Source organism: Vombatus ursinus, unplaced genomic scaffold (genome assembly GCF_900497805.2).
Source record: "Vombatus ursinus unplaced genomic scaffold, bare-nosed wombat genome assembly UNPS02014812.1, whole genome shotgun sequence".
NCBI lineage: Eukaryota > Metazoa > Chordata > Mammalia > Diprotodontia > Vombatidae > Vombatus > Vombatus ursinus.
Genome location: NW_020954590.1, coordinates 16,718,432 through 16,746,062, shown reverse-complemented (window position 1 = coordinate 16,746,062; position 27,631 = coordinate 16,718,432). Strand labels below are relative to the sequence as shown.

Below are 27,631 nucleotides of genomic sequence, written 5' to 3'. Positions count from 1 at the left end.
TTGTTTCCAGCTTTCCCTACCACAAAAAAAATGGTGTTTTAAGTTTTTTTTGGCATGCATGAATTTTTGGGAGCACATATGTAGTCATGGGATTAGTCAAGCTTTTTTAAAGAATCACTTACATGCACCCAGAACATGTTTGGATGTTTTCTTAAATAATGTAGGGATACAATTAATCACCATTAGCTAATGGTGACCAAAAAAGAGTTCAGAGTACAGCAAAATGTCAGGATCCAGGGTTACCACTACAACTTTTTTTCCATGGGTTGCCATGGATTAAAAAAAAAAAGCATCACCAGGTGGCCAGACTATTGGTACCTAGGTTAGTTCTCTGAAAACAGACTCCATCTGTTAGCAGAGCCTTTCCACAATGGTAGGACTTGCCAGAGCTTACTTCTGGCACAGTCTTTGAGAACCCAGGGTCACCTCCAGGCCTCAATGAGGCACTGAAAAATGTAGGATTACCTCAGGACTATGATTGCTGAAAGAAGGTAGGCTCTAAGTGGATAGGCTGGGGTACTTAATCTTTTTTGTCATGTCCCTCTTTGGCAATCTAGGTAGCCTTCAGACTCCTCAGAATATTTGTCACCTACTTTAATAATCGAAGGAAATGTTAAATTTCAGTTAAATGTTAGAGAAAATAGATTTTTTTTTGGACATGCTACTTCATATACCCCTGGTTAAGAACCCCTGCTCCAAAGAGAAATTAATAAAGGAGCCTTATAGGACTTGCCAGGGATTATCCCACTCTAGTCCCCACGAAACCGATCTTCTGAGAAATTGCCCCACATTTCTACACATTAAGGATGGAAATTTAAAACAAAACAAAAACATGCCTCAAGTGTTCCACTCTGCCCCACCCAAGTCACCTCCTCCCCCTTCCCAGTCAGTCAAGACCACTAGGTAACTAAGATTTAAATGAAAAGATACCAGTTCTTTCACAGCACATGAAAACTAAGAGGCACCCATTGCCCCTTCTATGTTCTCTCTTTACCTCTCTCTGAACTTAGCTATTTTCAGTTTCTATCTTTCTGTTTCTTTACCTTCCTTGTTACTGTTAAATCAAGAAGTAAGAACCCTCTTGGTGATTCTAGTAATGTTCAGGTTCTTAGTGGTTAAGTGCCCAGTTTTTATTTTGTTTTTTCTTTACCCTATTCTCGTGGGGTGAACTTCCATTGAAGCTGGCCTCTCCTTTGCTTCCTTTCCCAGCTTTTTAAGTTAAAATACACGTGCTGACTCAATTTTGGAGGGGAAGACGAGGTGGGAAAGGGTGGTGGCAGCACAGGGATGTGCAGAGGGGCTGTGGCAGGGGGAGGATGTTGGGGGCACCGCGAGGTTCTGCCAGAGGAATGGAGGCCGATGTTTGGCACACAAGTGGTGCAGCCGCCCTTCTTCTGAAAGGGCCCGAATTGCCAAACCTAACGTTTTCTCCTTGGGCTGTGGCAACTCCCTAACTCAACGGCGGCCCCAAGTTGCTCATTGTCTCCCCTCTGCCGTGCAGGCCCTCCCTCAGCTCACCCTTTCTATTCTATTTTTTGGCACTGCCCCGGCCTGGCCGCGGAGTCATCTGTTTACTCTCTTTACACTTCGAATCGCCCATAGGATCGGACACCCTTCCTCTGCCCCGTTTTGCGCCCCCTCCCCCCTCCCTCCCGCACAATCCCCACGTTGCTTTTGCAGCCCCCCATCCCCCCTTGGAAGGCTTGGCCGCCCGGGACCCCGCGACCCTCTCCTCGTCCCCCGCCCCCCGCTCGGCAATCCCGGGTGCCCCTTCTGCCACCTTTGCCCCCTCGCAGGGGCGATGTTGCAGAGCAGTGGGAGGAGGGAGGGGAGTGGGAGGGAAGTTTCCTCCTCTCGTCCTTCCCCCAGTGACAGGACTTGGCTGCTGCTCCTGCGCCCGTAGTGGGGGGGGGAGGAGGAGGAGGAGGAGGAGGAGGGAGGGGCTGGCGGCCTCACTGTGCCCCCTCCTCCGCTCACTCGCTCTGTCTCTCTAAGTGAGGAGAGGAGGAGGAGGGGGGGGAGTCGGGGGGGAGGATCTCCATTGAAATAAACAACCAGGCAGCAGTTATTAACACGGGAACATGGCGGCCACAGCCTCCGCTCCAGCTTTAGCCGGGAAGGTCAGCGCCGTCGGCAGCCGCCACCTGACTGACTGACCGACCCACCGATTTCCCGGTAAATGCACCTTCCCGGCGCGGGGGAGGGGGAGGTGCACCGTCCCCACCCCCCCGGCGGCGGCGGGGGAGCCCGGGGCAGAGCCGCTCGCCTGCCGGCCGCGCGTCCCCTGATCTCCCCTGCCGTGCTCGCCTTGTCAGGGCGGGTGTCGTGCGTGGGGCCCCCGCGGGGCTGCTGCATCCCGGGGCGATGCGGAGTTGGGGAGTTTTGATTTTGGTTGGAGACCGGGGAGGGGGGAGTTCCTGGTAGAGAAAGAAAGGTTCTCCCCACCCCCTTGCACATAACACTAACACACACACACACGCGTGCGCGCGCACGCACACACATGCACTCCCACATATGCACACACACGCGCACCTCCCTCTTGTGAACTGGGACAGCGAGTCCCAGAGTGAAAGGCGGGGGGAGCGGCCCCAGCCCGGGGGAGGGGGCGGCGGCGGGGCTGCGAGGGGGAAGCCGCAGGCCCCGGAGAGGAGGAGGAGGGAAGGAGGCTCAGGTCGGGAGGAGGCGCCGGGCACAACCGCACGCCACGGTCGGTGGGCAGCGGGAGCTGCAGGAGACGGGAGCCCCAGGGGATGAGGGAGGTGAGCTCGCGGAAGGGGCCGGCGAGGCGGCTGGGGGGAGCCGTCGGGGCGCCGGCCAGGACCCGGGAGAAGTGCACGGGGAGGTGTGACGGGTAGCCGCGGGTCGGGCTGGGGAGCGAGGCCGGGAAGCTCTGCCCTCGGGCAGAGCGGAGGAAAGGTGAGGCAAGGTTACCAGGGGAAGTTGCACCCCGGGGTGAGGGGGAGCCCATGGGGCCGGCGGGGGAGGAGGGTTAGCTGGATCCCCGGGAGGCCGAGGAGGAGGGAAGGGGGAGCGGGTTGGGCTGGGCGGGGGAGCTCTCCCGACGTACGCAGGCTCCGGGGAAGGAGGGAGGCTGGGGCGGCGGCGGGAGGCAGATGCTCCGCGCTCGCACCTGGGCCCAGCTCGAGCCTCGCACTTAACTTTTGGGTCGGGGCTGGTGGGCCGGCAGCGGGCGCGCCGGGGCCGGGGGCGGCGGCGGCCGGAGAAGGTTCCGGGTTGGCTCGCCAGCGCCCCTCTCCCCCTGGTCCCCTGCTTCCCTCCCTTCTCCCCGCCCCTGGAGTGACTGGCCTCCGGGCCCCAGGCGGGAAGCGGGGAGGGGCCCTCACCCACACCCCGCCCAGAGCCGGGGGCTCGACTCTCTCCCTCGGTCGGGGCTGGGGAGGGGCCAGAGCCGCCGGGACGGTGTTCCCGCCCCCCGGCCATCCCTCCTCTCCCTCCCCTTCCCCCTCCCCCTCCTCGAGTCCCGGAGGCGCCTCAACGCGGATGGGGGCGGGGCCGGTCACTGGGTTGATGGCCCCGCCCTCTTCCCCCGCCCCTTCGGTTTCCGGGCCTGTGGGATGCGGAGACCGGAGCCTCGGGCTGTACTGAATGTAGCTCCTTCCTCCGAGCCTGGGGATTGAGCCGCGATCGCCCTCCCCAGCCCGCAGCCCCACCGCCGGGAAACTTTGCCGATCCGGAGACTCAGGCCTGACAGCCGAACTGACGAACGGACCAACCAGCCAACCTCCGCACCTTCCTCCTTCAATCTCAATCCCACTCCACCCCCCTCGCTGCCTTCCCCTCCCATCGACCTGGATCGCGCTGTGTCTGACTGATGGGGCAGCGGGCCACTCGGAAGAGGGGAGTCTGACTGACCGGGTTTTGGTGAGCCAATCGTGGGAGTGGGAGGGGCAAGGGGCGGAGCTTCTTCTGGGCCAGTTAAAGAGGAGTTGCCTTGGGGCGGGGAGCCATGGAGACGCCAGCTAGAGCCTTCTTGCTCCTCTCCGTGCCTAGGACTCTACCCTCGCGCTTGGGTTCTGAGGCTTTAGCAATAGAGCCCTCTTGTCTTGGGAAGAGGTGTTCGTGTGTACGGGGCTCAGTGTGCTGCGCCTAGTTAAAGGCATGAACGCGTTGCGTAGGGTAAAATCCTCAGTCATCCAGGATGTAGCATCGGAGAGTGGTGTGTGGTAGGGATGCTCTGTAGGGAGTACGGCTTCTGGACCTCCTTTTATTTGCAGTGAGGATCCTCAAGGGTTCTGTGTATCACCTCTGCCTTGTATTTTCTAGCTATGCCAGCTGTGATCACTGAAACCCATGTTTGAGGATATCTTAATATTTAAAAGCACTTGGATATAGTTTTAAGTCAAGATTATTTTAGGAATGCAAAGTCAAAAGTATTAGTACTTTTCGTGAACCTTTGCTCGTTTATTGTTTAATTAAGCCGTCACTTCACAAAATTTTCCTGAACGTTGGGTGTGTGAGGACGAAACAGAAAAAAATAGAAGGTTGTGGTTTATGGTATGCATTTTATTTGGCTCCTTCTTGGGTAAACAGAATGTAGTTAGAAACCAAAGCATCACTGTGTGAAACATAAAGCTTAGGTATTTAAGGAGCAAAGCTGGTCAAAGAATATTTGTGTGTAGGGGGAATTTTGAGTAAAATGTAGTTTGCCAAATTACTCCCACACCGAAGATTCTTAAAAATAAATCATTTAAAATAGTTTTTTCCTTAAACACTGTTAAAATGTAGATCGAGTGGGTGCTTCACTAGCTTAAACAGGGCGAGAGACATCTTTCATGGCAGGTTGTTTGTCGCATAAATGACTTACTGACTTTTTAAGGGAGCAAAAGAATAGTGGGTCTTATTCTCTATACAGAGCACAGGTTACCCTGCAGGAATAACAGTTTTTTTAAAAAAAAGACAGCAGCTGCTGCGGTGCTTGTGCTCTTGTTCTTTGTTGGTGAGGTTAGTGGCACATTTATTGAAACTGTTTTTATTCCCAGCTAGAGTTTGTGAAGACTTTTAATTCCAGATTTTAGGAGTTCAGAAGGTGAATAGAATTAGATCAAGAATGAATCAATTCATTTTATGATTAGGTTACTTTAAATTTAATTGAAGAAGGTTTTAAAAAGTTTTATCTTCATGAATTTTTCTTTATCAGAATTTTAGTTACCTCTTCTCATAAACTTTACCATGAAAGAACTGAAGCAAAGCTATAGCTAAAAATACCGAAAAATACTTGCTAAACTTCTGTTAAAGTCTCTATTTTATTAATCCAGTTCCAATTGCAGAGTAAATAATAACCTCGTGCAGTTTTTACATTTATGTGGAAAAGGTTAGATGTATTTTGTTGCAGTTTGTTACCTTACATTTTATTGAATAATAGTTTGTTTTCTCTCCCTGGTTTATACTTTTACTTGCCAACTGCTTACAATAGTAGAGAGCAATCTATATTATTGCTTCAAATTTATCAACAATCTCCCCTACCTTCCTAACAGTTCATTTAGTTACAGATGGTCAGTGGCATGTGCCCTTTTTTCTTTACTTTCTTAAATTTTTTTTTTTTTTTTGGTATGCTCAAGAGTAAGTCACTATTCATGCTTGATTCTTTACCACAATCCTTGAAAATGTTCTCATCTTCCTGGTAGCAGATAGTGGCAAGTCCCTTAATGCCTAGTTGGGGGGAAAGGAACTCTTGAGCATATGGAGACATCCAGAGGAGATGCGCATCGTCAGCTGTGATTCCATTGTGTGCTCTCAGACAGGATCTGAACCTTTTTTCTCTGGGGAGTTTGAGTCTTACTTAACAGGAGTTCTTTGACTTAAGATGTCAAGATACTGAAGCAGAGGGTAGGACATAGCTCACAAATTATGCCTTTAATATTTTTCTGAATGCTTTGTATTTATAACCCTTTGGCTCAGGAAATAGTACTTTTGCATTGCATTGGGTAGCATCTGTTTAAATATAAACATAAATTGTAAAATGGTGCTATGGGCAAATGGCTAAGTGTGGATAAAAAGTAACATTTGTTGGTTTCAATTAGTATTTTTTATAGCTGTCCCAGCAAACTTTTGAGGAGCATCGGGGTATTTTTACTACACACCCATATTTAAGTGTTCAATAGCTTAGCTGTTTGTAGTGGCATTAGCTTGAAATGTGAAATCATTTGACAGCTTGAATTTTTTAAAAATTTTGATGTATATGGGGTTCAATGGCATTTCTTTTTAAGCATTGCTTAGTTTTGGAGAAAAAAAGGTTTGTTTAAAGCAGTTTTTGCTGGGAGTTTTCTAAAAGATTAAAAACAATAAGGTCTTAGTGAAATTGCCTCTTTTTTGATATTAGAACTTTATCGTGAGATGGTAGAAATTTTCAACATCAGATACTGAGAGCTGTGATTAGCATTTAAACAACGACTACTTTTTTCTTTTCAATATTAGGTTTGTTATGTGAATTTTTTGTTTTGTATGTCAGTTTGTATCTTCATTGCATGCTTTATTAATTTAGAAAATTTAGCAGATTTGGGATGCTATTTTACCACTGAAAATAACTAGTTTGATTTGTTAATTTTTAATGTAAAATAATCACATATAATATTTTATAACATAAGCCTACAAATACACTAAGATTATAACTAGAATCTTTTCCCCTAGTGGTGTAATGATAAGACTGTATTTACATGTCAATTATGGAAGCCATTTCAGGAAAAGCAGGACAAAATTCTCCCCTTTTTTATACCTTCTAATGTGATCTCAAGCTGATTTGACTGCTTTGTCCATTTTATCTTTCCTTAACGTTAGAAAATGTCCTTTGCCTTCAAATTTTCCTAAAGAACAACAAAAATTGACTTTTGTTGGTTTGTTTATATTTTTAAAGACCTCTAAAAGGGTTTTTTTTTTACTAAGTGTATCAAGTCCTGTTGTTCATTATATTACTTTCGAATGCCTACTAAAGTAAATCAGTCTGTGAAGCCTTCTTATAAATTTTTTTATTATGAATCCTAAAATTTAAAAGTGTAACAATAGGGAATATTTTACAGGGTTCTAGTCCTAATTTCTGATTGGGAGAATTTAGCTCTCTTTGTAAGTATCTAGTGTTATCTTACATTCTCTTGCCAGCTGGTGTAACACTGAAAGAACTGGTTGTGAGAAACTGTGAGAAGTACTGTCTTTTGATATTAAGACTGGTGATTGAAAGTAGATTATATTTTGCACCGTTAGGCTCAAGATTGCACGTTTTTGGCTGATAAATAACAAAAATTTTGGCTTCTGATTGTGTATTTTAATTAAATCATTGACATCAGGTAGTACCTGGATTGGCAGTTCCTGAAGGGAGGCCAAGAATTGAATGGATGCTACAGCTGTAGTGTTGGATTCCCCTTTACATACTGTTGAATCTAAAGTTGATTAACCCAAAGCCAGTAGCGAGCTGCTGCTATTTACCGATTCTGGAGGAAAAAGAAAAAGAAAAAAAAAAGCTGTTTGTTTTGTTTTTTTTAACCAGGTCTCAGCTGACAAAGTACAGCAGAGAATTGAGGCAGAATTTTGCAGAATATTTGGGCAAAAAAAAAGTTTTTGTTCCTTTGGTTATAGGACTTGTCTGAGATGCTGTTTTCCCTCTTGAACCTTTGAATTCCTCTTCATCCTTTAAAACCTGACTCAGAATGCCAGCCACCTCCTTGATCTTGGCTCTTCTTGTCCGCCCTTCTGTAAAGATCTTACTACCCTCGTGCATCCACAAAACAATTTTACAACTTTCTAATGGGCATGTTATTTAATGTATATTTGTTATATGTATATTAGCAGAAGCTCTATTAAAGCAGGAATTATTTATTGAAACTTTATGCCTTCCACAGGCCCTTGCTAGTACAAATGAATGAATGTCTGAGACCTTATCTGAACAAGAAAGGTAAACAGTTCATTTGGGCATTGTTAGCCAGTTGTCTCCAAAGGGGAAGCTGTGGCTTGACCGAAAGGGCTTTGTGATCAACTAATTGGAGGGTAGGAAGTTGGGTGGAATCTTCCCTTTAATAGTCCGTCATAGAGTTTGTTTCCAACACAAGCACACATACCCAGTGTAGTCTTCTACTACCTGCCTTCTGAACCAGGCTTTTGCTTCTCAAGATGGTTACAAACTAATCTTGACCTGGGTACCCACAGCACCAGCTGTGTAGATAGCATTGGAAAACTACTGTCATTTTTATGGTCCCTCTCCCTCCCCCTTTCCAATACCCTCCCCTCTGCCAGCACCCCAGTATGCTCATTAGGATATATATTTTTTTAATGATAGGGATGTTGTTGTTCAGTTATAGTTCAGTTGTGCCTGACTCTTCATGATCCTATTTGGGGTTTCTTGGCAAAGGTACTGGAGTGATTTGCTGTTTCCTTCTCTAGCTCATTTTACAGATGAGGAAGCTGAGGCAAACAGGGTTAAGTGACTTGCCCAGGGTCACACAGCAAGTAAGTATCTGAAGCTGGATTTGAACTGAAGTCTTCCTGACTCCAGGCATGACACTCTATACACTGTACCACTTCAGTGCCCCAAATGATAGGGATGCATGGTCACAAAGGTATGGAGACTACTGATGTAGAAAACAAGAGAAACCAAGGACATAAGAACCAATTTATTACATCACTTTATATTTCATAGCACTGGTCTTTGGGAAGTCTTTTGTTGATTTGTTTTTGCTTGAGTATGTAATATCTCAGTTTTGTTACTTTGCTATTCATGCCCTGGAGCTCTACTATCCTGATTATGCAGAGCCTACTCTGATTAGCCAGCTTCAGACCCACAACAGTACTTGGCCCTCACCATCATCCTGCCATACTGCTCTGCCCCCTTCGCTGCCTTCTGCAGCTATCAATCATCTCCTACCATTAGTCTTAGAAAGGCCATGACTCCCCAGACCAAAACAGCTCTTCCCTAGCCACCACTGTTCATGTGATTTGTCTCCCTCTATTAGAACGTAAGCTCCTAGAGTGTAGGGACTGACTCTTTTTTTGCATTTTGTCCTCAGAGATTTGCCCAATTCCTGGTATACAGTAAGACTTTAGTATTTAATCATTCATTCTTAGTAGGTGTCTGGCAATAGGAAATGTATGATTATAGGAAAAACAACATAATTGACAATTTTTTTTTGCCTGATTCATTTGGATGAATGAATGAAAAATGATTCATTTGAAATCATGAAAAAACATTTACTATGTGCCATACACTATGCTAAAAGCCCAAGATAAATATAGAGAAGTGAGACAATGCTTGCTCTCAAGGAGTTCATACTCTAGGTAGAAATAAAATGTGGAAGAGTTCAACTCCACAACAAATGGAAAGACCCAGAGAAAGTTAGAACACAGTGGTAGATGGTAAAGCCCAGTGGTCTCATCCATGTAGTGTGAACAGTCATTGTTTTTCTTGCATATAAAGTATAAGGGAAGCCAGAGAGTAAAGGAGAATGAAAGAAAAGGCAAGAGTCAAGGCTGACTTCATCGATTCTAAAATTTGTTTTCCAATGAAAACACAATCTACTGAAGCTATTTTAATTGTGTAATGAAAAAAAAGTTTTGATTTGGGTTCAAGTTGTGGTATGCTTTTCTTCAGAATTACATTGCTTATTTTTTTACCATAGCATCTTAGAATTAGATAAACAGAAATCCTCTTTAAAATTTATTTAAATTATATGATTTTTGCTGCAGCTTTTATGTAAAATATTCTCTTGACACCTCATTCTGGAATGCTCTGGTCAAGATGGCTTTTTTGGACGTCCCTTGCGCAGATCCCATAACTTTAGGAGACTATTCATGAGTCTACTTTTTTGTGGGCTACCTGTGACTTTTGACCATTGACTGATTCCACAGTCTATACCAAAATGAGGTGGAAACAAGATTGTCCTATCAATAACCTTTCCCTTGGAATATCCACCTTTCTAGTGTATTTTGTTTATCTGTATTCTGGTTCTGAGCCGTGTTTAGTACTACTAAGAGGCCTGGAAAATAGTAGTGGTCAATTTTACTGGGTGCCTCCACTTAACCCGAGGACTCTTCCAGTAATAAGAGTCTTATGAGAGCTTAGAGGAAAAAAAAGTCATGAACTTGACTGGTGAAGAATTACAAACATCTAAAGGATTGTTGAATTTTACCAGTTCCCTCAGGAAGGAGAGAACAAAGCAAGTGCAGGAAGAATTAAAAATTAGATCCTCAGTCTACTTGTACAGTGCATAAAACTGATAAATAGATACAGACTCTTACAGCTCTGCAAATGGATATGATTATATTCACTTGGCAGGGTTATCTCCTAGAGAGTTCTTATCTGCAAGCAGAAGAACACCTTTACAGATTCATCTGAAAAGTTGGAAGAGTAGGCTATCCCATTTAACAATCTAGTAACAATTAGGAAGTTCTTCCTTGCACTTTTGATGTTTAAGAGTTAAAATCAGAACCATAGTGTAGTGTATTAATTTGGTCTTTTGCAATGAATTAGTAGTAAGGCAATAGGTGATTTAAAAATCATTAAATTATTATTGTTAAAAATTATTATGGTTATAACATTTTAGTTTTCTTTTGGCAGAATAGTTAGCTATAAAAGGAGGTAAAGATTTCTTTAATAATTGCTTTTCAGTTTTGGGGGCAAATAGCTTTTTCCTTATGGAGAATAGATGACTTGGTATAGATGTTATACTCTCAAAAAAAGGCTGCTGATGAATTTAGTCATGTGACTTATGCTCTGTTCTACTTGATTGTTTATAGTGAGCTTCTGGTGAACTGTTTGACCTAAGCATACATAGGAATCACTTCACTATTTTAATGTTCAAATTTCAAGAGACCAAGAACCTGTTGCTGGAGGTGAAAATAGATTAAATTATTATTACTTATTTAAATAAGTTCATTAGAACTATGATTACAAAGTATTTTTGGCACAAACAATTGATGGCTGCTACTCATGCTGATGACCACCTTGCATCCATCCAGGTACTTAATCAAAGGAGCATTGCCTTTTCTGGCTTACTCTGATATCATTAGGGCTAATAAAATGAATCCATTTTCCTCAGTGCCGTGTTCCATGTGTATTTGCCTGGCTTCACTACTTGTCATTTCTTTTGTTAATTTTTTTGAGTGATTAAACATGAAAATACTTTCCTTGTTCCTGTTGCAATAATATTTGAAACATAAATGTAAAATTGATAAAGAGATTAATATTATCCTTTCTCTGATTTACTAATTATTTTCAGGTAATATGCTGTAGTGGTGTAGTTGGTTTGGATTTGGAAGAACTGAGTTCCAATCCTAGTTCTGCCACTTTCTGATTTTAGGCAAGTGGCTTATCCTTTCTGGATCTCAATTTTCTCATCTATAAAATGGAGATAATAACACTAGCTCTGCCTTCCTCCCAGGGTTTTTGTGAAGCTCAGTTGAAGCAACTAGTTAGTATTTTCTAAACCTTAAATAGTATGTAAATAAGTCAGTTATTATTAACCATAAGCGCTTTAATAGTTTTGTTATTGTTGTCAAATAAAAATAGTAATGTATCATAAGTAGAACCCAGTAATTCATGTATAAGAGAAAGGTTTCAGGTCTCCAGAGTTAAATACAAATGAAGAATTTAGACAGTTACTTGGATAATTAAAGTTTATATGTAAGTTAAATCTTATTCACCCTCCACCCATTGAAATTACAGAATTTGAAAGGGCAGTTTCTGTTTTCACACCTTGAGAGTTATACATTGTTTGAAGGCACTTTCTTTACTTGAGCAGGGAAAGGTTTTTCTTTTTATTGCTTTTCTTCCCCACTTTCTTTTCTCCTTTCCTTCAGTCCCCAAGATTGTACATGGTGGTGGGGTCTTAATCTTTCTTGGCGAAGAGGAAGAAAATTATTTCTGTTCCTTTTCGTTACTACCACCAAACCTTGTCAAGGCTGACAAAGATCCAACACTTGACTATCTCATGAAACAGTTTTGATACATGATAAGCTTTTATTTGGCCAGTCGCCCTCCATTAAATAAACCTTTAGGTTTAGAACAGAAAGCTAACATAGGTATAATCTATTAATTTCCTGATTATTATTGGTTGCTAGACAACTGTGTCCCAACAGACTCTGGCATTGGTGTTCATTACTAAAGTGCTTCATGCTCCTCTCTTCTACTTAAAGTTATGGTTACAAATGGCATAGTTGTTCCTGGACAAAGATGTCTGGGAAAAGACCAGTTAATTTCAAATAACAAAAACAGTACAAAAATAGGTAAAACAGAAAGTTAGCAATGTGAAAGTGTTTTAGACTGGTGAATATTATGACCAGATTTCTAAAGCTTTAAGAATCCCTGCCTCTACAGAGTTTTTGGCAATGTGTTACATTTTTACCTTTCTGTAATTTTTAGTATAGGATCATAGAATCATAGCCTTAGAGCTGGAAGGGAACCTAGAGGTCCGCTGGGCCAACACCCCTCCCTCCTCATTTTACAGCAATGAGGAAACTGAGGTCTACAGTGTTTTACTATTTTAAATAGCATCAATGTTAGCATTTTAATGAGAAAATAATTTTCTTCTAAAAAATTTAAGACTGCTTTTTAACATTCATTTTGTTGTGTCTAAGGCCCCAAATGTTTTCTAAAACAACAAAAAATTCCATATCCAGTGGGAAGAACAAGATTACCTCAAATAGACATTTGTTTTTATGTTCAACTTTAATTCAGTGTTTCTCTTAGTTTTGTGGCTGGATTCATGTGTTGGTATGGTAATGGGTTGAGGACAATATTCTAAATTCTACTTATGGGATGATGATTTTCAAGCTATCAGTTCGTAAATTTAGAGTTTGAAGGGACCATAGTCATTTGGTCCAAATCCATTCAAAAGGAAATGGAGGCCTAGACAGGTTGAGTGATTTGCCCAGGGTCATACAAGCAGTGATAAATTGAGCCAGGAGTTGAAGTGTGGTTCTTGGATTCTGTGGCTAGTACTCTTTCCCATTGCACCCATCCTTACTTCTGAAGATATCTCTGTGATATCTATGGTAACTAAAAAGACAACAGCATAGTTATGGACTTGAAGTGAGAAGACCTGGGTTAAGTGGACAAGGCACTTAATTTCTGAACCTCAATTTCCTCATTTGTAAAAATGAGGACAGTTGTACTCTCTATATCAAGAGGTTTAAGGCTCAAATGAGATAATGTAAAGGGCTTTTTAAACTTTTAAGGTATCATCATCATTAGCAAGGTTAGTATTAGAAACAAAATCAGACTTTGCCCTATTTTGGTACAAAACCAAGGTTTATCCACATCTGGAATATTGTATACTTCTTGTGATCTCACCTCAAAAAATTCTTTAAGGAGCAAAATAGGACCTTTGAAATTTTAAAGGGACAGGGAACTCACATATGAGCTGAGCTGAGAAGGTTCAGTTAATTTAATGGAAGATGGATTGACAGAAGTTAGCAATAGAAACAGAACATTGCAGGGAAACATCTTTTGAAGCTTCATTTAAGGAAAATGACTACATTCTTCTGTAACATTTCTTGATGCAAACTGTCAAAAGCAGCATACTGCTAAATGGAGAATGGCCAGTTCCATAAACAGGGTTATGATTTGTATATGGAACAATTTGCTGAATGTTATTGTTACAGTGTAGTTTCATGATGTTATAGTGAGTATATATACATTTTAAAACCAGTAGGCAAATAAAGGAAAGAGTGGAGCGTAGTGGAATGAATCCGGGATTTGAAATCTGAGGACCTAGGTTTTTTGAATTCAGCAGCAGCTACCACATATTGCTTTATGGTTTGTCAGTTACTTTACATAAATTATATTTCAATTAATTTTCTTAACAACTCTCTGAGTAAAGTACTACAGGTATTATTTACATTTTACAGATGAGGAAACTAAGGCTCAGGGGTTAAATAATTTGCCCATGGTCTAAAAAGTTAGTAAATATTATGAGTCCATGTATTCCTGACTTTAAGCCATCATTCTATCCATTTGTTGCTTACTAGCTTTGTGATCTTGGACAAGTAAATTAAACTATTAGTATCAGTGTCCTTGTCTGAGAAATAAAAGAAGCTACATAATTCTGAGGTCCTGTGTGCTCATGTGAAATGGTGAGAACCTGGCAAATGATGTGATCTGGCAAACTTACTTAAAGTTGCAATCTCAGGGTACATAGTACATGAATACCCTTAAATGTGGGTGGGGAGGTGCCTTTGCTTAGGATATGGAATGGAAGTGTGTGTGGAGGGGAGGAGGTGATATAAAGGAAGAGCAGTTAGAGTTGCATAGGAGGGTGCACTGGGCAGGGAGCCAGATCTGTTTGTTATTTCCTCTTGCCGTCTCCTTCTCTGTGCCTTTGCCTGAGATACTATTCATTTTGATATATTGAAATCCTTTCCTTTAAGGCTCAATTCAGATGATATTTCTTTTATAAAGCCTTTCTTGATCCTATTCCTCCATCTTTTCTCCCCTCCCCATCTCACCTTTCTTAACTTTTTTTTTGTACTTTGTACTCCTTTTGCTTTTCATGTTAGCCATTTGGGTGAAATCCTCCAAGTCTAGCTCAAGTGCCTTGTACAAAATAGGTGCTAATGTTTATAGGACTAAGCTGGGAGAGGTGGTGGTGGTAGCTCTCCTATAGTGTTTTTTTGGGGGGGGAAAAACTCCCGGGGCAAAGTTATGAAGGGTATACCCATTTGATGACTCTTCTACTTAGTTTTAAATGGCCATACCCTGGGAGGTCCTACTTCTCTCTTCATCTGAAATTCCCTTGGCATCATTTCCCACTCGCTCTTTTCCTTTAGTATTTGATAATGAAGTGGCCTTTCTCACCAAAGCCAATACCTCTATCTGTGCCCATTTCCTCCCAGCTTCTCCACTGGATTGCCCCCTGAATCACCGCTTGTGATCTTTACCATATTTCTGTTTAATGCCTTCAAAATGCCCATCTCCCCCATTCTGAAAAAATCCTTTCCTAGACCCTACCATACCACCCCCTTCTCAGCCAAACGCCTAGAAAAAGTACTCTAAATGAGTTATCTCCTTATACCTGAAATCTTTGCAATCTGATTTTTACCCCTTTCCCTTTTACTCAACTGAAACTGCTCTCTTCAAAGTTATAAGTGATCTTTTAATTGCTAAATATGCTGGTCTTTTCCTGTGTTGTCTTCCTTCTTGACTTCTGTGATGTATTTTTACTTCCTTACTGCATTTGGTACTATTGCCTTTGATACCTGTCTATACTCGTGAATCTCCTTTGCTGGCTCAGTTGTCCATATTGCCATCCTCCTGCTTAACTATGGGTTTTCCCAAGGCTCTTTTCTTGGTCTTCTCTGTTTGTCTTTCCCCTTCTATCTCTCCCTTTCTCTTCCCTCCTCCTGGTTTCTATGATAGTATTTTCTTCTGGTTGTTATATTTGTCTAACTCCTCGATCTGTTGTTTGGGATCATTAACTGTTCATTTTCTTGGCCTTCTTTCTCTCCCTCTTCTTTTCCTATCCCTCTCATTTTTTTTCGCTTACTCCCTCTTCTTTCCCTCCCTCATCATTAGTTCCTATGCAGATGACTGGTAGATAAAAATAATAGTAAAAATAATTAACATTTATATAGCACCTACTGTGTGGCAGATACTTTGTTAATTGCTTTACACGATTATTGTCTCATTTGATCCTCACAGCAACTCCAGAGGAAGTTGCTATTATTATCCCCATTTTACAGGTGGGAAAACTAAGGCAAATAGAAGTGACTTGCCCAGGTTCACACAGCTAGTAAATGTCTGAGGCCAAATTTGACTTTAGATCTTCCTGACTCCAGACCCACTGAGTTCCTTGTCACCTAGCTGCCCCATACCCCTGGAGCTGTATATCCTGCTCTACTTTCTCCCCTAAGCTTCATTCTCAAATTACTGACTTTCTTTAGACGTTTTCAAACCAGATATTCTGGAGATAGCTCAAACTCAACATGTCTAAAACAGAACTCATTTATCTTTCCCTTAAAACCCCCACCTCATCTAGATTTCCATATTTCTTTATGAAGGTACCACCATTTTTCAGTTTCCAAAGTTTGTAACTTTGGCATTATTACTGTCTTTCTCTATTCTCTGTTATTTCATATTCAATCATTTACCAAATCTTGCTATTTCTACCTCCATAATCTCTTTTGTATCTGACACCTTTCTCCACATAGTGATCACTCTTAATTTTGACCCTCATCCCTTATCACCTGCTAAATGGCCTCCAAATTGGAGGCCTGCCTTAAGTCTCTTCCTACTCCAAACAATCCTACATGCTGCTGCCAAAATATTTTTACTTAAATGCAGATATGACTATGTCATCCCTTTACTCAGTCTGCTTTACTGTCTCTCTGTTGTCTCTAGGATCAAATAGAAACTATGGTTTGACTTTAAAAGTCCTTTTCAACCCGACTCAAACCTACCTTTCTTACCTTATTTTCACTCCCTTTCTTGTGCTCTTTGGTCAGCTAAACTGGCATCCATTCTGTTCCTCACATATGTGCTCCATCTCCTTTATTTGAGCCTTTATGTTGACTGTCCTCTGTGCTTGTAATGGGTTCTTTCTTCACCTCTGCCTCATAAAATCCCTGGCTTCCTTTAGGACGCAGCTCAAGCAGCACCTTCTGCATGAAGTCCTTCCTAATCCCCCCTACACCTGATTGCATGTGCCTTTCCTCCTTAATTACCTTGTGTTTAATATTTTTCTTACATATTTATATAATTATATGTTCTTTCCTCCAGTAGAACTTAAACTCTTGAGGGTAGAGATTGTTTTCATTCTTTGTATCCCCAGTGCCTGGCATAGAGTAGGCATATATAAATGCTTGTTGAAATATATCTAAAGGGTCTGCAATCTATTGGTATGTTACTTGAATTATTTAGGTAATTTCATTATTTGTCTCCACTTAGATTTTGGAGAGGAGACTAGTGATTTGTCATTAATGAATGTAGGCGTTTTTAACCTGTGGTCTGTGAACTTGTCTTTTTTTAAATACCTTGGTAACAATTTTAATATAATTGGTTTCCTTTGAAATCTATGTATCTTATCTTATATGTTTCTTATATTCTAATAAGGGGTCCATGTCACCAAAAATGATTAGCCCTTGATTTAATGATTAGAATATTTTGCTTTCTTAGCACTGTGATGTCATCCAGTTTCCCAGTTTTAAATATTATTTTAGATTGACACCTTAGAATTGTAACTGATTCACAGACTGGTTCTTACTTTGGTATTTGAGACCTTCAAAAATGTTAATCCTTTCTTGATTCTTTTAATTTAAAAATTTTGGCATTATTTCTCACTACTCCCCCAGCCAAATTGGTCCACTTCTTGTCATCCCTCCTACCCCTTCCCCCCCCAAATATTATGCACCTTTGTGTCTTTGCTTGTGTTCTTTCCATTATCAGATATGATTACTGTCACTTCCTCACTCAAGAATCTTTTGTGGCTTCTTATTGTCTTTAGATTAAATTTCAGTCTCCTAATCCTACATTTTCAGACTTAATTCACATTTCTGTGCTGAATATAGTCTACATTTGAACCAAACTGCCCTACTTTTTATTCTCTTGAATGACATTCCATCTCCTACCTTAGTGCTTTTCCTGTGCAAATACCATTTCCTGGAATGGATTCCTATCTTCCACTCCTTTGCCTCTTAGAATCTTTAGCTTCTTTGAACATTCAGATCAATGGTATCTCATACTGGCAGCCTTTCCTAGTTCCTCTAGTTGTTCTTTCCTTCTTTAAATTATCTTTTATATATCTATATACCTGTTGTCTCCTGCAGTAGAAGATTAGTTTTTTGAGGGCAGGGAATGTTTCGTGTGTTTATTCTTAGGACCCAACATGGTGCTTCACAGAGAGTAGGTAGGACTAACAAATGTTTGTTGGATTGAAATGGTATCTGCTCTCTTGGTTCTCTGTCTATTGAAATCCTACCCATGCTCCAAAGCCCTGCTTAAATCTCACTATTCGTAATAACATTTATAATCCACTGCCTAGAATTGCAGTTACTTGTGTATATTTCTTATATTTCCCAATAGATCATAAACATCTAAAATGCAGGAATTGTTGTATAATGCACAGTACCTTGGATGTAGAAAGATAAATTTTATTGGCCAAATGAATGCTGTTCAACAGAGAACCTTTGGTATTGGGAAAATGCCATGGAAAAAGACTGTCAAGTTCAAAAAGTTTTTTTACATTGGAGATGTAGAGGAAATTACCTTTTTGGGTTTAAGCCTCCTGGGATCCCACCTTTATTTTTTTAATTACCTTCTTAGCAGTAAAAAATAAAATGGGCAAAGAATACATTAAAGTCAAGATTCACATTCACATTCACATGCAAACCAAACTTCATGCTACAAAGCCTAATGGATATCGGGATCCAGAGTTGGAATTAGCAGTAGGCAAGGTAGATAGTTCCATAGTCCGACTTTGATCCGATATTATTGGTTTTTATAAAACATTTTAAAAAAATTCTCCTTTGTAAAGTAAATCAAGGCAAGACAAGGAATGTGGTAGATAGTAATACAAATGTTCATTTTTTTGTAGGATATATAAATGCTTTGTCCTTGTTATGGGAATTGGGAGGGGGTGTATGTTTGTGTCAAATAATATCTACTACTTCATTGTGTACTATACTGGGTCCTGTAGAAGTGGGCAACTAGGTGGCGTAGTGGATGGAATGGTAGGCTTGGGCTCAGGAAGACTCTTCATGAGTTCAAATGAGTTCAGATCTGGCCTTAGACACTTCCTACTACCTGTGTAACCCTGGATAAGTTCCTTAACCCTGTTTGCCTCAGTTTCCTCATCTGTAAAATGAGCTGGAGAAGGAAATGGCAAAGTATGTTGGCCAAGGAAACCCAAATGGGGTCACAAAGAGTCAGACAATTGAAACAACTAAACAACTACAACTTCATTGTGTACTATGCTGGGCCTCACTGTACAAGTGAGTACAGTAGCCATTGATGATCCTTGGCCTTTAGGAGTTCATAATCTCTTTCTGCCATATTGAAGATTATACTCTGGTAGCAGCTATTACACAATCTAGGATTTGTATCTTAATGTAAGATTGTCATAAGCTTTTCAGTGTGAGGAAACAGTTCTTTGAAACAAAGTCCCATATAAAAGGAAGTTAACTTCAGTGGCTTCCACTAACCCCGAAACATGAAGATTTAGCCTTTAGCTTTTGCCTCTTTGATAAAAATTGAGTATACTTCGGGTTCAGGCCTATTAGGAACACCAGATTTTCCCCAGCAGCCTATTTTGACATTGTGGTGAAAAGAGCTATTAACAATCCCCGTTTATAGTGGAAAGAGGAGAAAAGGGCAAAGAAAACCTTGGGGAAATATAGTAGCTCTGGAAAGGTAATAAAACAGCACCAAACCTGAAGAAACTGTACCAAGCTTGGCACTTTAAATGCTCCCATTGAAGAGGTAATAAAAAAAAAAAAAGAATGAAAGCATCACTTGAAGGGCAGATATCTCAATGGGCAAATAATGAAATTCTACAAATACCCAAAGAACAAAGGCTTTTACAGTCCACATATAATATAAATGTGGCAATAGCTATAAAAAATACCACAGGCCAACCTCTAAATTACTATAGCTAAGAGTAACTTCTTTTTGTACAATTGTTTTATTTGCAAAATAAGACATCCGTTTAATAAAGTGTCTTATTTTGTCACCAACCATGGTTTCTCATCTGTTCAATGAGGCCTTTGGACTAAATGATTTCCCAGGTGTGACTATTGATATTATATGATTGTATGAATTATGTCAGACAATAGAAGTTCCCACTAGATTGGAAACCAGAGTGACTCTTGCAGATCTGTTGTGTTTTCCAGTTGTTGGGGGAGTGTGATATCATATCTCTCTAGCCCTTAGTTGATTTTAGCTTCATTAATATGGCACAAAGATTATATGGTATTCCTAATCCTTTAAAGAAAGAAATTACTTTTATGTTTCATAAGTTTTGTTGACTGGAACGTTGGTTCCTAGGTTATTTTGACCAAGGACACTCTTGACATGTTACTAAATTGTTTATCCATTTCTATTTATATACTCGAGTTTTTCAAAGGTATTAGGTAATGGTCTGTAAGTCTGTAAACTCTAAAACATATACCAGAATATTATTAATAATGATTATTACATGGTAAGGTTATTAGTATTTAGTAGCACTTTAAGATTTGCTTAATTTTACAGAGCTTTTGTAGTTTGCAAAAACTGTTTTCCTCAAAACAGACTATGTAGTGAAAGTTACTTTCATTTTACAAATTGAGGTTCAGAAAAACTAAGTGATTTTTCTTAGAATGACAGAAGTAGGAAGTGGATGAACCAAGATTTGAATTTAAATCATCCCTCTCTAATTCCAGTAGCTCTTAAGAGTTCACTTATAAAATGAGACTGTACTTTAAGAAAAAATGCATTTTATTTATAGTTTATATTTTTCCGCCATCTACATTTCCCAATGTATTCCATCTCTCCCCACCCCAAGATATGCGTTATCATAAAGAACTAAAAAAAAGTTTAATAAAAGTCTGGAATTATGTGTATTGTTCCCCACCTGTCATCTCCTATCTCTTGAAAGTACTAGAGAGAGATGTGTTCTTACATCTTTTCTTTGGGGCTAAGCTTGCTCATTATAATTTCATACCTTTCACTTTAAGTTATTTTGTTTCTTCTGTTTACTTTGTTGACATTGTATAATGCAAAGGTATCATATTTGTCCCTAGAGTGCAACCTGAACCAGATTGTGTAATTAGGAAATATTTATTTAAAAAAATACAGTAAAACATAGATAAAGTTAATTTGTGGTTTTTCTAAGCCACTATGTACCCAATGGAATCCGTTTCTATTTGAGTTTGACACCTTTGGTATAATGCTTCTCTTTTTCTACGTAGTTATCATTTTTTATGGCTCAGTAATACTCCATTGAGTTCATGTTCAGTTTGGTCCTGGATTAGTGTTAGTACTCAGCCTAGTGCCTGGCACATACATAGTAAATGCTATATAAATGTAACCTATTAGTATTCTTAGTGTGAATAATGAATCCCCAAAGTGGTACATTATCATAATTCTTACTACCTACTTCTAGTGGGCTATAGCCACTAACCATATTTCACATAATAATAACTTTGAACACACAACAATTTGAGAATTCTTTATTCACACTATTTGGAATATAGTTGTTGTAGCCATTTCCCCAAATAATGGTCATTTTCTCTGCTTTCAGTTCTTTGTTTGAAATTTAGATAATATTTAGATGATAGAATCCTTGGAAGTTATTTTTTTCCTGGCACATTTGTGGGTATCCTTGCCGGGGCACCCCCCCCCCCCATCTGACTCATACTTCAAGAATATTTTCTACAACTGATAGGTTACTCTGAACGAACTTTGTATTTGTTCAAGATACTGTGGTAATAGTAGCTAACATTTATATAGCAAGATTTGCATAGTGCTCTACATTATTTAATCCTCACAATAGTCGAGTGATCTAGGCGCTCTTGGTATCCCCATTTTACTAAGGAGGAAATTGGGACTGTGACTTGCCCAGGGAAAACAATATTAAATATTTGAAGCAAGATTTGGACTAGGGATTTTTCTGACTCTGTATTCAGCAGTTTATCTACTGTACCACTTACCTGCTTTTTGCTATTAAGTGCTAAGAGAACTACAAATAACACTTTCTGCCCTCCTTTAAGGAAGAATTGCTAATGGAGAAGCTTATTATGATGTAAGCTTTTCTGTCTGAGGAAAAAGATTTTTTAATTTAGGCAAAGCATCTCCATTTAGGAGATAGATGGGAGAGAGAGAGACAGAGACAGACAGAGACAGATACACAGACACAGAGAGAGAGCACTCTTTCTTTAACAGTTTATTTAGAAGGCCTACCCTTACATACTCTTAGGGAATATAGCTATTCAGAAATAAGTTTATTAGAATTTTTTGGAGAGAATTCACGCTGAAATTCTTGAATGAGACCATCTGCCATAATTAATTAAATAAATCACTATAATTGATTAGAATTTCTTCTAAATCCTAGTTTTTTTTGTTGTTAACTTATGTTTTCTCATTGACTGCTTTTACCCTTCAAATTATGGCCAGCCTTTCTTTGATCTCTTTTTCTTGTGTCCACTATTACATAATATATATATTATTCCTGCAGCTTAGTGGATTCTCAGTGGTTACTCAGCCTTACTTAAGGAAGTGCTTTCCTAAATATCAGCTAGGATGTTTCTATAGTAATATTAAATGCTAGAGAGCCCCCACTGCTTAATAATTAATTCAGTGGAGAAATACTATTAAGGAGTTCCTTAAAGTTGTTACAGAAGCTTCAGTGTAGAGTTGTAGGGTGGGAAAGATTCTTGAACCCAAAGAAAGCAACGAGAAATAACTCATGAGTTCAAATAGTCCTAAATAGCCTTTTTAGTTTGCAACTTTAGTTTAGACCTCTTCCCCTTCCTCCCCCAGAGGTGTATTGTTGGGACAGAGGATTAGTGTGAAGGCAGAGCATCAGGGTTACAGACTGCTGTGGAAAACTTAGCCTGTGTGAAAAATGCAATTTACTTTCTTAAGAGAAACGTAGAGATCTAGAATTTTAATTTTCTGTGCAGTTTAACAAAATCTTGTAATAACTTTTGGTCATAAATAATGCAAATAATTATTTTTATAGAATCAATATTTCAAACTGAAAGTTTAGATGCAATCTGAAAGCAGAACAAAAACATCTGGAACAGACAAAATTTTGCAATAGCAGTAATGTTATATATAAAAATTTGGAGAACTTAAAATGTAGAACAAGTTGACCGGAAAAGAGTGTAGAATCATTTTGGAGGAAATACTTAAGAATATAATATGTAATTGTATTTCGAAATGGTTTTCCAGTGTTAATTGATAGCATTCTGTTTCCTTTTTTGGAGGGAGGAGACCATAAAGGGTAGACTGTCAATAAACATTTATTAAGTGCCTGGCACTGTGTAACTATGAATTTACTATGTGCCAGACATTGTGCTAAGCTTTGGAGATAAAAAAAAGAGGAGCTTATGTTGTAATGGTGGAAACAATATGCAAACAAATACATTAAAAAAAAACTTTATTCAGGATAAATAGGAAATAATTAATAGACAGGAGGCACACAAATTAAGAAAGGTTGGAAAAGGCTTCCTGTAAAAGATGGGATTTTGGTTGGAACTTAAAGGAAGCCAAGGAAGTCAGTAGGCAGAGTTGAGGAGGGAGGGAGAGTATTCTATGCATGGAGGACAAGAGAAAATTCCTTGGAGCTAAGAGATGCAGTGTCTTATTTGTGAAACAGAAAGCCAGTGTCACAGGATCGAAGAGAACATGGCAGGAGTAACATGGAAGAAGACTGGAAAGATAGGAGGGGATTAGGTTATGAAGGGCTTTGATTGCCAAACTGATCTTGGGGGTGAGAGGGAGCCGTTGTTGAGTTATTTCAATCATGTCTGACTCTTTGTGTGACCCCATTTGAAATTTTCTTGGCAACAGTGGTTGGCCATTTCCTTCTTCAGCTCATTTTACAGATGAGGAAACTGAGGCAAACAGAGTTTAGTGACTTGCCCAGGGCCATGTAGCTAGTAAGTGTCTGAGGCCAGATTTGACCTCAGGAAGATGAGTCTTCCTGACTCCAGACCTGGTCCTCTATCCACTGTGCCACCTAGCTGCCCACAACAGGGAGCCACTAGAGTTTATTTGCAGGGAAGTGACATCAGATCTGTGCTTTAGGGAAATCATTTTGGTGGTTGAATGGAAGATGGATTGGAGTGGGGAGAGACTTGAAAGCAGGAAGGCCTATAAGCAGACAGGTACAAAGACTATTTTTAAAACCTAAGGATGGGTGAAAGTAGTTTTAGGGTTAGTTGGGAAGAGTCTTAAGAGTCCTTGAAAATGCAACTAAAAATAGAGATCACTGGGAATAGTGCAGGAAAAAAATGGGTTAGGAAAAGCCCTATAAGTTAGAGTTTTAGAAAGTGACATTAGATAAAACCTCAGCTATCCATGTTCATGGGCTCTGACATTCTCTCATCCATCACTGTTAGATTCCACCTTTCCTTCTCCTTTGCATCCTTTAACCCCATTGGTGTTCCTTCCCACTCTCTCCACTCCCTTCACCCCTCAGTTCTTCCTAGCTCATATTATCACTCCTGTCACTCATGTTGTCCTGCCTCAACTACCACCATCCCTTGCCTTTGCTTCTACTCAAATGCTGCTGAATAAAGATGGAGAAAATATTGAAACTGTGTGAGGTCCACTACAAATTTGTTATGTAATCTCAGTTGGGCCCTTAACCTTTTACACCTTCCTAATTGGATCATTCTTCCCCCCCCTCCCTCATTTCCCAAATCTTCTGATCCTTCCTCAAACATTCCATGCCTTCTTCTTTCACTCCCTCTCACCTGAGACACTTAACTTCGTTGGAAAAATGAAGCTGTTGGCCGGAGTTCCCTCTTCTTTACTCCTCCTCATCACTGGGTTAACTTCTGTTAACAATTTTCTCCTATCTGTTTCACATGAAGAGGTTGAGACAAATAGAACAAATCTAATCACTGCTCCACAAGACAGTCCTTCAAGTATTTGGAGGCAGCTACCATGTTCCTCCTGAGTGTCTTCTCTAGCTAAACATGCCCAGTTCCTTCGGCTGATCCTCATATAACGGGAACTCAAACCCTTCAACATCCCAATTCCCCTCCCTCATCCCAACCCCCCCCCCATTTGTCAGTGTCCTTATGCTCAGAACACCATAGTATAGATTAGGTTTAATGAGGGTAGATTTTCAACAGAAATCTGAGGTTGTGGCAGGTACAGGTGAAGGAAGACTTCATACAAAGTAGCATTAAAGTTGAGTGAGAACTAGCTGTTGAAGAGGACATTCTAGGCATAGGGAATAGTCTCTGGGTGTAAATATGCAAATGCTGAGGCTGACTTTTGGAGGACTGAAAATAGACCAATTTGACTGGAGTTTTCAGTAGGGTAGGACTGACAGGGTGAGGTTGGTGGCCTGCAGTGCTAATCAAAGAAGTTGAACTTTTCTCTCAGATAGTTGGGAGCCCTTGAAGATTTGTGAGGAGAGGAGTAACTTGACCAGATTTTTGTGTTAAAGATTAGTCTGGCTGTCCTATGACAAAAGAATTTGGGGGATGGGAGAAAGGTAAGTTTCAAAATCTCTTCTGGCCTTGTGATTTTTTGATTTTTACATAATAATTTTCATATAATAGGATGTCATTTGAACTTTCCATTCCAGGATTACTTTTGAGGTTTTCTTTCTTTCTTCCTTCCTTCCTTCCTTTCTTTCTTTCTTTCCTTTTCTTTTCTTTTCTTTTTTTTAAAGACAAGAATATGACCCTTTTGTACTTCTCCTCGAAGCTGCTTTTGGAAGAGTGGGGGGTGATACTGATAGAACAATCCTTAGCAGAGCATTGGGGGGTAGCAGTAGGGGAGTGGAGATTATAACATTAGACCATTAGAATATTTCCCTCTTTTCTGGGCCACAGTAGGTGAGGAGGATATAATAGTGATCAAGTAATTTGTGTGAAAGATCAATGAGTTCTATAAAAGTGGAAGGTATATGAAAGACCTTTGAAATGTGGGTGGAATTTGTAATAAATTGAGGCAGAGATGGACCAGGTGGGGTATGATGTTCTGTGGAGTAGAAACCAAACTGAGCTGCTGATAGAAAGTGGAGACTTAACTGGAGCCCAGCCCTTTGTAAAGGAAGGTTTTGGGAAGAGTTTACTGCGCCACCCTCCAGCTCTCCAGTCATACAGAAGAGGCAACTGAGGCAATTGAGGTTTTCAGTATCAAAAACTGAGGCAGTCAGCATGATGACGATGAAATTTCTGGTGATCAACATGTTCTGGGTGGGGCATGGTGTTCACAAACCAAGTAGATCTGCCAAAAGTGGAGAGTTAACAAATAGGCATTTATTTCGTATCAAGAGTGATTATATTTAGGATCAATAGTTAAAGTTACAAAGGACTTTAGAGGTCTAGTCTTAACTCCTTCCATTTACTATGAGGAAACTGAAGCCCAGAGAGGTTGAATGACTTGCCTACGGTACCTAAATAAAGATAGAGTACCTGGTCTACTACTAGAATGCAGATCTTATTCCTTTCTAGTTTAATTATACCTTTAACACTGTATCACACGATAACATGGTCTACCAAAATCTACCTGCTTATTCAAGAAGTTAAAATCATTCCACGAAACTTAGTCTTTTATTTGTTCTGCAACAAAATGGTTTTCATATAGTTTTTTAAATGACTCTAGTAATTTGGTATAATAGTAGTTCTTCTAAAGTTTTCAATAGGGATGGGGTAAAACTCTGAATTTTCAGTGGGTTTACCTAACCAGTAGATAGGTTGACACACTTTAGGAGCAATGCTTGCTTCTCTGAGCCAGCTCTTACAGCATAAATGAAATGATCTATACTGTTAAAACTAACACCTTGTATTATATAGTGGATGTGAGTTGGAGGATCTGGGTTCAAATCCTAACATATCTTTTACTTGCTACCCTTTTCATTTTACGCAGGCCGAGTAAACTTTGGGCCACATTTTCCTCATTTTTTAAATGGGAATTGGATGGGATGATTCCTATAGATTCCTTCTGGTGATAAATTGCATTTAATCTGAGGTCCAAGCACTCTTGGTTCTATGAACTACAATAAAAATTCCCGGATAGGTGCATTTATAGTTTGGAATAGAGATACAATATTTTTAGAGAAGATTTAGAAACTCCATCCAATAAATATAGAGGAAAATTTCACAGTGAGTTCAGTTACTTGAGCAAAGGTTAAGGGAAGGAAATTTAGAAAATATGTAATTCACCTACAACTGTTAAAATACAATTATTTTAGAGAGTTCTATTTAGAAGTACTTAAATCAACTGTGACTTGTTAACCTTGCTAACGAGGGTAAGAACTTTTAGACTCCATTTATCTTGTGTTTAAGTCAGAATTATACATATTTGTTTATTTTAGGTGAATTAAAACCAAGTCAAATAAGTAAACAATTCTCAATTTTTAGGGCCTGTTTGATGGAAAAACTTTAGTGCTTTCTTTGCTAGTTTGGAATTGTTGCCTTTTGGCAGAGTCAAGTGGGATAGTATGATCTCACGGTTTCTTTCTCATATACCAGCTGGCCCATTGGATGGCAATACAGTGATGGAAAATGCACACACATCAACATTGCCACCAGTGGCAGCTATTTTTTATCTATGATGCTCTTGTAGAATTTACCCAATTCAGGCTTTTAGGTGCCAGTAACCTAGGTCAAATGAGTGATTTGGATTTGAAAACCCTGTGTATTACTTTCATGAATTTTCCATATTAATTTTTGTCTGAAAATAGGAACACTTATTAGTAAGTCAAATGAGTCAGAACTGTGAAAATTGTGGAGTGCCGTCTGTGTAGATCTGATGTGGCATATAAACTCATATTTGAGCTCTTAGCCAGAGAAGTGATAGAAAAGTGTAAAGTATTGTTATTAACACAGCTGATCCTGTAGTGAGACAGGGTATGAAAATGAGTCTCTGGAGATTAACTGCTCTTACATGTGAATTATATTAATTCTTCTGTAGCATATAATAAACCATTTATTAATTTACCTTTTCTGGGGCACTGTTTAAAGATTTGTCATC

The 27,631-nt window shown here is 40.0% G+C and overlaps 1 long non-coding RNA gene across 3 annotated transcripts in view; it reads left to right on the top strand.

Moving 5' to 3' along the window:
* The first annotated feature begins 1,959 nt into the window (after positions 1 to 1,959).
* LOC114053890 overlaps positions 1,960 to 27,631 on the top strand; it is a 185,501-nt gene continuing 159,829 nt past the window's right edge. Inside the window, exon 1 of one of the 3 annotated variants that reach the window (XR_003570427.1) lies at positions 1,960 to 2,175. This is a non-coding gene — a long non-coding RNA (uncharacterized LOC114053890). Of the gene's footprint in view, positions 2,176 to 2,678; positions 2,760 to 3,589; positions 3,883 to 27,631 lie in introns of those variants that run through there. The other 2 variants (XR_003570428.1, XR_003570429.1) reach the window with 2 other exon arrangements.